Here is an 11,154-nt window from a genome sequence, read left to right on the forward strand (position 1 = left end):
TTAATAAGATAGAAAATGAACATAAACAACAGATATTGTTTCAACTAGTGCTGTTTTCCATCAAACAAGTTGTAGAGTTTTAGCCTGACAGGTAGCTGTTTAAGACAAAAAGCTGCAGAAACAAGTAATCCAGGAACAAATATTATAAATTGATGATCTGAGATCCAAATGAATAGGGTTTTACAAGGGTTTTGTATTACTGAATAAGGCCTAAGTTTCCTGAGGAGGGGACTCCTCTTTTATACATTGTCTTGCTTGCTGATGACGTGTAAAGGTCTCTCCAGGATTGGGCCACGCGTCTCTGCCATGCGGATTTGGAGGTACTAGGGTATCAGCCGCCTGCTCCATGCGTAACGGCCTCTGATTCTCCTCGTGCGTACGTTCAAGCGGATCTGCCAGGCTGTCTGGTGAATATTATTCCGGATCCTTGGCTGGGCTGAGCGTTGGGCCGGATGCTAAGCCTGGGTGGAGAGGGTCTGCTTCGTGCGGGCCGGGCCAGCTTGAGTGAGGAAGATGGGCCGAGCCCGGCCTTGAAGTTTGGATGAGCCAGGCTTGTTATGCATATCAGGTGTGTGGACCCCTACATCGTGGGCCTTGGGCTGTGGTCAAGCCCCTGGTCCGGGGTGAAGGAATCCAGCGGTCATCAATTGCCCCTTCACCTTCTCGGCAGTTATTGCTCCAACTGCCGAGGGGGTGAATACCAAGAACTATTATGATCGCGTCTGTTCGGGTTCAGGTACCTTAATAACATCCTTTCATCTTTCAGTCGTTGCGCAGTTTCTGAATTCTATCTGCTCTTTCCTCTTTCTGTCTTTTCTCTATTTTTCTTGTCCTCTGCCGCCTTTACTTTCTTGTCATCATTATCTGGACATCTCCTTTCTTTCCTTTTCTGTGAATATCTTTTAAAAATCTGACGCCATTAGCTTAGAGTCTAGTGTAGCTCTGTCCCGTGCTAAGTCTTCAGGCTCCGAGTATATATCAGCGCCAGCTTTTATTCATTCTTGAGCCTTCTGTTGAAGCGAGAAATTCTCGTTTTATCTGTGGCAGGTTTATCCGACGCCTTCTTCAAACAGATTGCCTTGTGCCCCAGAGGTTTGCCTTGATTGTGCTCTTATCATCTTAAGGGAGAACTGTTTCTGACTTGTCCCTGTTTTGAAACTTTTTGCCGTTCCTGAGATAAATATGGGTCAGTTCAAAATTCTTGAAAATTTGATGTTACCTCTAAGGCGTCTGAAGGGTGCATTGAAGATCCTTCGGGTATGGCAGGCGAAGGGCGGGACCATCCAGCAAGCTGTTGAAACTGCTTTACCCAGGTCGTCTGGCCGGCCTCCTCCTCTACTTGTTGTCCGGGCTCCAGAGAAGTTCTGGACTGTTGAGGGGTTGGATCTAACTTCGCCTTTTTCCATAGAGAAACAGGGAATTTCCTCGATGCCCCTGTTGTCCTCTTTTGATATAAATGGGAGTGGCGCCGGCGCTCAGCTTGTTGTTCTTTTTGGTGTGAAGTACCAGTATTATTATTCTCTTTGGTGTGAAGTACCAGTATTACGTGAGACTGGGATCTGCTGCACTCAGTCAGGTCTCCAGCGATTTTTTCGAATGTGTACTTCGCGATCTCTTCGGGGTCATAGCCTCGAAGACTTATGTTTTTCATGTGTGGTGCACGGCCGGCATACCATATCTGAGCTTGTTCGAATGTACCGTGCATCACATTTGGGTAACCGGACGTTCGCCCGGGGGAACAGTGAGAAATGCTTATGGGAATCAACTTGTTCAGTTCCCCTGTAATAGCGAGACAGATCTTGGCCTTTTCTGAAAAACTCTCATTCTGAGCTACGAGAAGTCCTCCGAGCTGAAGACTAGAATAGTAGGGTAGGTGATAGTCGTAGATGAGGAAGTATCTGGATATGTAAATTCTTTAAGGATAGTCTTTCATCCCGTAGTGTAGGCCTTTGTAACGTGCTGTAATGTGCTTTTCTTTTAATGAAGCTCTTGTTCTGCTCTCATGCTTAAGCTGTTCTTCTTTTATCATGTGTGAGATACTTTAGATTGCTCGCCTTATAATTTTAACCAACTGAGCTCTGTCCTGCTTTTTCCCGAGCTAATCTAACCTATCTGCGAGCTCTGATGAGTTGAACTCCGGATCCACTTAGTCAACTGGGCTTCCAAGTTTTCGAACTGGACTGTCTGACCGACCTGTGAGCTCGGTCTTTACTTCGATGAATTGAGCTTTGAGTCTCCTTCATCCGTCCGGGCTCTCAGGTCATGTTGTCCGAGCTGAACTGACCGACCTGAGAGTTCTGTCTTTGTTTAGTGAAATGAGCTCTGAGTTTCCTTTAGCTGGCCGAGCTCTCAAGTCATGCTGTCTGAGCTGGACTAATCCGACCTCTTAGCTCGGCTTCTGATGAGTTGAACTCTAAGCTCTCAGCTTTGTATGACTCCGAGGTGCTTTTGGCGCTTCTTTCCGATCTCCCACCCTTTGTTTAGTAGCGGTAAATAAAATCTTATAACTTTTTAAGTGATGCGCAAGTCTGACCTTTATCATGCTCCCATTTGCTTGTACTTTTGAGTCTTTTCATAACTTGCTCCTCTGTTTCCTCGGCATTTACCATAGGGATGGTAAAGTAGTAGGCTAAGTTGCTCTAACTGATGAGTTGGGCCTGTATTATGTGGGTGGCGAATGGGCTTTTAAATGATGGACTGTCATCGTATACTTGGCCCTTGATAGATGTAGAGAAGCCCAGCGATCATCCTTTTCCCCCTTTACCGTCTCGCCGGTTATTTCCTAACCGTCGAGAGGGTAAATTTCGAGAACAATTAATGATCGCACCGCTCCAAGACAAAACTGTTCAGTATCAACGCTTTGCCTCATAATAGCCTTTCTTTCTTTCTTTTCGAATTCCTTCTGTCCTTTGAAGAACTAGCTCTTGGTTGCTCTCTGTCTTCCTGCAATTCCTTCTACGTCTCTTTTTTCATCCCATCGTGTTCTCAGGTACGCTTCCTTGTTCTTCTATGGCAAGTTTAAAGCTTCCTGATGTTTTTGACCTTGAGTCGCATATTACCCCTTCCAACATAACTAATCACATTTCCCGGAGGCTTTTAGATACTCCGTTGTATCTTATTCGAGCACCTCTTCCAAATGAGAGGATAGTTCTTCCTTACCCTCGCCCTCCTGGTTTAGTGGATCCTCAAGAGGTTCGTAGCATAGTGTTTTTCCTGAAGCAGAGAGAATTTGGTCTACCGCTTCCTTTTACCCCTTTCTTTGTTGAGGTTTTTGAATATTTTGGGGTAACTCCTCGAATGTTATCCCCAAATTCCATTTTATTCATGTCCTGTTTCGAGTCTATCTGTCTGGGTTGGGGTTTCGCCCCTACGGCCTGTCTGTTTGTCACTTTTTTCCGCCTGGTTAGGGCGAAGCAAAACTTCTATTACTTTTCCCCCCGTAATGGGTTGTCTCTTCTTACGGGCTACAAGGATTCTATAAAGGGATGGGTAGAGAATTTCCTTGTGGCGGAGTTGAAATTAGGGTCCTGCCGATCGTGGGATGTGGACCTGAGGTGGGGGGAGATCTTTCCGGGCTGCAACGATCTGCCCGAATTGAGTCTTATTGAGCAGGTCGGGCTGCTTCGACTGACTTCCGTTGAGAGGAAGTATGATGTCGAGAAGTGTATGTTTGCGTCAAACCTTAGGGATATCCAGGACACGGGTATAGTGCTTTGTCCGGTTATTCTGTTTTTTTCTTTGCTCATAATATCAGGAAGTATGCTGACTCTTTATAACTTCTTGTTTTTTGCAGCTTCTGAGGTTAGAATGGAGGGCATCAAATTCCCCAAGAATTTTGACCTGTCTCGGGAGAACATGCATGCAATTTTTGACGCCTTTGGGGATGGGCGTTCTGTAACTGAGATTGCTGCAGAGCTGGCACAGGCCGCTTCTTCCAAGAAGATCAGCCGACCTCCTGTCAAAGCCTCTTCTCGGACTTCCAAGCCGAGCTCTCGCAGCATTAAATCAGCTCGGCCATCTAGTCATGGTGGGTCGAGCTCAACCTCGACGCCTGCTGAAGGGTCTAGATCCGTTCCAGCCTCCTCAGAGGTCGTGAGGGAAACTTCCCTAGCTGTTGTGGAGCAGACCCAAGCTACTGAACAAGTGGGGCAGGGTGCTGTCCATTCTACTGAGGAGGTGTTAGGGGGGAAATTTAAGTCCCCTGTTGAAGATAAGGAGATCTCTAGGACAGGGATGGAGATCGTCCTCCTGGAGGATCAAAGCCCGGAGGTTTCTGGTGAAGGTGCCCTGCCCCTGTGAGGACTGAGCCTGAGGGATCTGAGGGTGTCCCCTCAAAGACTGGGGGCAAGCGTCCGACCCCTTCTGGAACGCCTGTCCCATCTCCTGCTCGGAAAAAATCCCGGACTGCTGTGGGTCCTTCCCCACCTCTTCCTCCCATTGGGAAAGGGAAGGGTGTTTCTGCTGTTCCTTCGTCGTCCCCTACTGACAACATTCTGGACCTGTCAAGCATTTCCTCGGAGTCTCCGGCCTCCGCTGTTGCCGCACTTCTCCGGGAACGGATGTTCGGCGGGATAACAGAGGCTTCGGATCCTCGTCTTCTGGCCCTGACTGGTCACTTGGCCAGTTCTACCAAGGAGCAGGTGTCCTTCCAATCTCGCTCTCGTGAGGAGCTCGGATCCACGATTGGAGAAATGCTGCTGATGGTAAGTTATGTTTTCACCTTTCTGTGAGTTTGCTTTGTTTCTTTTCTTGACAATTGTTCTTCCGTACTAGGTGTTAGGCCTGGTTATGGAGGTGGATGCCCGTGATCTCTCTCTCCGGGAGTCCGTGGACCGCCGGATCGAGGAAGCGCATCGTGACGAGAACCTGACTGCCACCAGCGACGCGAGGGGCCACCTGGCAGCCGCCCGGGAGCAGATCCAGTCTCTCCGAGTGGAGTTGCATTCTGCCCTGGAGGCCTCTAAAAGAGCTGAGGACAAAGCAGTTGAGGCGGCAGAGCATAGCAAATCCCTGGAGTCAGAGCTATCTCGTACTCGCAGAGTTCTCCAGGAGTCTGATGAGAGGGCCGCTGAAGTGGAAGCTCGTTGTGTAGAGGTTGTAAAACAGCTGTCCTCTATGACGACGGCCCTTCAGGAGAGGGATGAGGCTGTAAGCCAAAGGGCTGAGGTCTAGCGCCAACATGAGGCCTTAAAGGCTGATTTTGAGGGGCTTCAAGCTCACCTGAGTGAGGTGAAGGCTCAGAAGGAAAGTGCCCTAGCCCAGGTGGAGGTCCTTGAGCAGGAATTGGGCACAAGTTCTGAGAAATAAATTGTAATAGTTAGTAATGCAATATTAGTTTCTTTCTTGTTTTTCATATTTCTTGACATTTATCTCTACTCTTTGTAAACTATATATTTTCCTTCAGAAGCTCTGAATTAAGCTTAAGTTGCGAGCTCAGCTCTTAGCTGATGATTTGGGAGATCAAGACAACTATCATGTCAGTTTTCGGCTTTTAGTCCTGCTTTCTTCGTTGTGACTTCGTATATTTGTTTCAGATAAACTGATTTAGACTTTAATTTAGGCTTTGATTATAGCCTTTTTATCCTCCTAAGGATATCGTCATTTAGGAGTCCTGCTATGGAGAGAGCTCGGCCTTTCTCTTTGGCCTTTGTATCTTGATTCCTTACGGTTATGAGCCAACCCGAGCTGAGAGCTTGGTCTTGGGCCTTTGTGGACATCGGTCCGGGCTGGGAGCTCGATCTTGAGTATTGTAAGGATATAAGTCTATTCGAGCTAGGAGCTCGGCCCTTTTTTTTTTTTTTTTCTTTTTTTTTTCGGGAGTCTCTTAAGTCCTTTACCGACCTATTTTCGATTCTAGGAGATCTTACGGGATCCTGGTTTTCTTTCCGGGACGACCTCGGGGCCTCGCCGGTTGTTTTTGTCTCCATGAGATCTTACGGGATTCTGTTTTTCTTTGAATTTCCGGGACGACCTCGGGGCCTCGCCGGTTGTTTTTGTCTCCAGGAGATCTTATGGGATCCTGTTTTTCTTTGAATTTCCGGGACGACCTCGGGGCCTCGCCGGTTGTTTTTGTCTCCAGGAGATCTTACGGGATCCTGTTTTTCTTTGAATTTTCGGGACGACCTCGGGGCCTCGCCGGTTGTTTTTGTCTCCAGGAGATCTTACGGGATCCTGTTTTTCTTTGAATTTCCGGGACGACCTCGGGGCCTCGCCGGTTGTTTTTGTCTCCAGGAGATCTTACGGGATCCTGTTTTTCTTTGAATTTCCGGGACGACCTCGGGGCCTCGCCGGTTGTTTTTGTTTCCAGGAGATCTTACGGGATCCTGTTTTTTCTTTGAATTTCCGGGACGACCTCGGGGCCTCGCCGGTTGTTTTTGTACAAAATTCAGGCTCATTGGCCTTACTGTCGCTTCGTCATCTCAGCTGGTTTTTGTGCCTAACTGAGGTCTTGGTTGCGAGGGATCTTTCTGAGCCCTTTTTAAGTGCTGGATGTTCCAAGCATGGGGCTCGGGGTTTCCTTGCATATCTTCAATTCGGTATACCCCGGGCTTAACCACTTTTGTCACCTTGAATGGACCTTCCCAGGTCGGTGCTAGTTTGCCTGCAGCTGCTCTTTTTCCAGTAGCTTCTAGGTTTCTTAAAGTCAGGTCTCCCACCTTCAAGCTTCTTTCTCTGACCTTTTGATTGTAATATCTTGCTGCTCGTTGTTGATAAGCAGCAGTTCGGACTTGGGCTTCTTCCCTAACTTCTTCAAGAGCATCTAGGTTGCTCCTTAATTTGTCCCCATTAGCGTTCTCACTAACGAATTGAACTCGATGAGTGGGGATCTGCAATTCAACTGGGACTACAGCCTCTGTGCCGTAAGCAAGTGCAAACGGGGTTTCTTGAGTGGGCGCTCTGGGAGTGGTTCGGAGTGCCCATAGAGTGCTATTGAGCTCTTCTGCCCAATTCTCCTTTGCGCCATTCAGCCGTTTCTTTAATCCTTGAAGGATAGCTCTATTAGTGACTTCCGTTTGGCCATTAGTCTGAGGATGAGCCACGGAGGAGAACTTATGCCATATGCCCATGTTCGTCGTGAAGGCTCTGAAAGTGCTGCAGTCAAATTGTCTGCCGTTGTCTGAGATAAGTACTCTTGGTATGCCAAATCTGCAGATGATATGTCCCCATACGAAATCTATCATCTTGCGAGCTGTGATTGTGGCTATTGCTTCTGCCTCTGGCCATTTCGAAAAATATTCCACAGCCACCACTACGAATTTCCTTTGCCCCGTAGTCTTGGGGAAAGGTCCCAGGATGTCAATTCCCCATTGTGAGAAGGGCCATGGACTGGATATGCTTGCTTGAGGAGTGGCAGGGGTCCTGATGGCATTAGCAAATCTCTGACATACGTCACACCTCCGGACAAACTCTTCTGCTTCTTTTTTAACAGTGGGCCAGTAGTATCCTTGCCTGAATACTTTGTTAGCTAATGTCCCTGCTCCCTCGTGAGCTCCACATAGGCCTCTATGTATTTCCTCCATTACCTTTGCAGCTTCTTCCGGACTCACACACCGGAGCCATGGGCTGGATTTCCCTTTTCTGTATAAAGTTCCCCTTATTACTTGGTAATTGGCAGCTCGAGCTGCTATCTTTTTGGCTTCAACTTTATCTTCGGGGAGTTCGCCCTTTTCCAAGTATCTCAAGTATGGAGTCATCCAAGTTGGGCTCTGCTCCACCTGCAGTACTGTATATATTTTCTTGAAAGCAGGTGTGCTGACATGCTGTATGTAGACTTCATCAGGGAGCTGCTCTAACTCTTCTTTGGTCAGTCGACTAAGCAGGTCTGCCTCCTCATTTTCATCTCGAGGTATCCTCTGAAATCTCGTAAATACTCCTCGGCGCGTGAGGTCGGCTTCCACAGCTTTTACTTTATCAAGATAACTCTGCATGATGGGATCTCTGGCCTGATATATTCCCGTCACCTGGTTGATCACCAGCTGAGAGTCACTATTTACTTCGAGGTCGGTTACCCCTATTTCCAAAGCCACCAACATTCCGTTCACCAAGGCTTCATATTCGGCCACATTATTAGAAGCTTTGAATTCTAGCCGTAAGGCATAACATACTTTGAAGCCCTCCGGCCCCTTAAGTATTATCCCAGCGCCACTGCCCTCGGAGCCTGATGCTCCGTCTACATATAGCTTCCAGCTGGACTCTTGGGAAAGCTCTCCCTCTCCTTCTTTGCTTGGTATCTCCGAGGATGATCCTTCCTTTTCCTTGTTGAATGAGCATTCTGCTATGAAGTCAGCCAGCGCTTGAGATTTTATAGCTGTCCGAGGTCGGTACTCCAGACAGTAAGGGCTGATTTCTACGGACCATGCTAACATCCGTCCTGAAGTTTCCGGCCTACGTAGGATCTTCTTTAACGGTTGGTCCGTCATCACAACTCCTTGGTGGCCTTCCAGATAAACTTTGAATTTCCGGACTGCTAACAACAAGGCATACGCCAATTTTTCAATGTTCGAGTATCTGACCTCAGTGTCTCTGAGTACCTTGCTGACGTAGAAAACGGGTTTCTGCTCCCCTTCTTCCACTCTTACTAGTATTGCGCTGACTGCTTGCTCTGAGGCTGCCAAGTATATCAAGAGTTCTTCCCCTTTTACGGGGCTGCTGAGCACGTGAGGTGAGCTAAGGTATTCCTTAAGCTCTGTGAAGGCTTTTTGGCAGTCTTCTGTCCATTCAAAATTCGGGACCTTCCTTAATTTTTTGAAGAATGGCAAACACTTTTCTGCCGACCTTGACATAAATCGATGAAGCGCCACTACTCTCCCTGTTAATCTCTGGACGTCCCTTACACAGGTCGGCTCTGGCATATTCAATATGGCTTCCACTTTCTCCGGATTGGGCTCAATGCCTTTTCCACTCACCATGTACCCCAAGAATTTTCCTCCCCTGATGAAGAAAGCGCACTTTGCTGGATTCAGCTTCATCCTGTATTGATCTAACACCCCAAATATCTCCCTTAAATCCGTTATATGTTGTTGAAAAGTTGAACTTTTAACCACCATGTCATCCACATACACTTCTACATTCCTGCCGATCTGATTTTTAAAGATTTTATTCATTAATCGTTGGTAAGTTGCCCCGGCGTTTCTTAATCCGAAGGGCATAGCTCTGTAGCAGTAAGTCCCGTCTTCAGTTATAAATGAGGTCTTCTCCTCATCCGTTTTTTCCATTGGGATTTGGTGGTAACCAGACATAGCATCCAGAGAAGACATATAATCAAAACCAGCCGTTGAGTCGACCATCTTATTAATATCGGGGAGGGGGTAACAATCTTTTGGGCAGGCCTTATTTAGGTCGGTAAAATCTATACACATCCTGTATTTGCCATTGGCTTTTTTGACTAACACAGGATTTGCCAACCATTGTGGGTACATAACCTCCCTAATAAAGCCTGCCTCTTCTAGCTTCTGCACCTCTTCCTGGGTAGCCTGCTGCTTCTCTCTTCCCACTACTCTCTTCTTTTGCTTTACTGGTCTGGCCTCGGGGAGGACATTCAATTGGTGTGTCATCACTTTGGGGTCAATTCCCGGCATGTCTGAGGGCTTCCATGCGAAGGTCGGCGAGTGACTTCGGATCAGGGCCATGGCTTCACCTTTTTGTTCTTTGGTGAGGCCGGCATTGAGACTGAAGACCTTACTCGTTTCTTCTTCTGATAGGGAGAAAGTCTCCAGCTCTCCAACGGGCTCTGTCCGGGCTTCCTTTGTCTCATCCCTGACCTCCAAAACTTCCGAATCAAGCGCTTCTCCGGTTGAGTTCGGTTCCGTCACTGTGGCCAAGTATACTGCCCTTGCTTCCTCCTGGCTTCCCCGGACCATTCCCACTCCTCCTTCCGTTGGGAACTTGAGTGCCAGATACCTGATGCTAGTAACAGCTTCGAAACTGAACAATGCCGGCCTCCCCAAAATCGCATTGTAGCTCAGTGGGAGTTTGACCACCAAGAACACCTCATAATGGGCGTGAGCTTTGGGTGCTTCTCCCAAGGTAAGGGCTAGCTTCACCTTCCCTTCTACAAGTACCGGTGCTCCTCCGATCCCTTTGATGGGTGACTGGTCCCGAACCAGCTGTTCCTCTGGGATTCCCATCTGCTGGAAAACCCGATATGGCAATAAGTTAACCTTACTCCCATCATCCACCAGAACCTTCTTCACCCGAAAATTATGGATGACTGCTTCAATGACGAGCGCGTCATCATGGGGCATCTGAATGCCCTGTGCATCCTCCGAAGAGAAAACGATGGTCATGGGAGAGTGTTCAACGATCTGCATAACCTCGCCATTACTGGTCTCCCCTTTCCGGTTTCTCTTCTTGCTTCGACGGTTCATCCGTCCTCCAGTTCCTCCAACAATCATATTAATAGTCCCACTGGACCCATCATTCACTGGTCCAGCTCCAGTTCTCCTGGGCATCTGGGCTGCCGGACCGGGTTGAGGCCTCTGCCCCTCCGGTTTCTTCACAAAATTTTTGAGATGCCCCCTTTTTATCAATCTTTCAATCTCCGCGATTAACTGAAAACAGTTATTTGTATCGTGGCCATGCGTCCGGTGGTACTGGCAATACTTGTCAGGATTCCTCTGATCTGCTTCCGACTTCAAAGGTTTGGGCCACTGGAGAAACTCCTTATCCTGGACGGCCATGAGCACCTCGGCTCTGGACGCATTTAATGGAGTCGGTTTCTCCGGGACCCAAGGAGGGAGCACTCTTGGTTCGAGAACCCGAGGAGGAGGAGGCCTTTGATCCCTTCTTTCCCAGGCCTGCTTGTACGGCTCAGGCCTTTTTCCACGCTTCTTCTCGTGTTTCTCCGACCTCCCCTCCTCCGGGGCTTTCTCTTTTCCTTCCCCCCCTTTGGCAAATCTACTCGTTACTAAGGCGTCATCCTGCCTTATATACTTTTCCGCCCTCTTCATCAACTCGGCCAGTGAGGTCGGAGGTTTCCTGCTTAGAGAACCAAAGAACTCGGCAGAGGTTGTTCCCTTTTGCATGGCCTCTACCGCCCTTCCTTCGTCAAGCTCGGGAATCTGCAGGGCCTCCGTATTGAAACGGGCGACATACTCTCTGAGGGATTCACCACCTTTTTGTCTCACTGTTTCCAGATAGCTCGTCTTCCTATCT

This window comes from Manihot esculenta, chromosome 17 (assembly GCF_001659605.2).
Source record: "Manihot esculenta cultivar AM560-2 chromosome 17, M.esculenta_v8, whole genome shotgun sequence".
Lineage (NCBI taxonomy): Eukaryota > Viridiplantae > Streptophyta > Magnoliopsida > Malpighiales > Euphorbiaceae > Manihot > Manihot esculenta.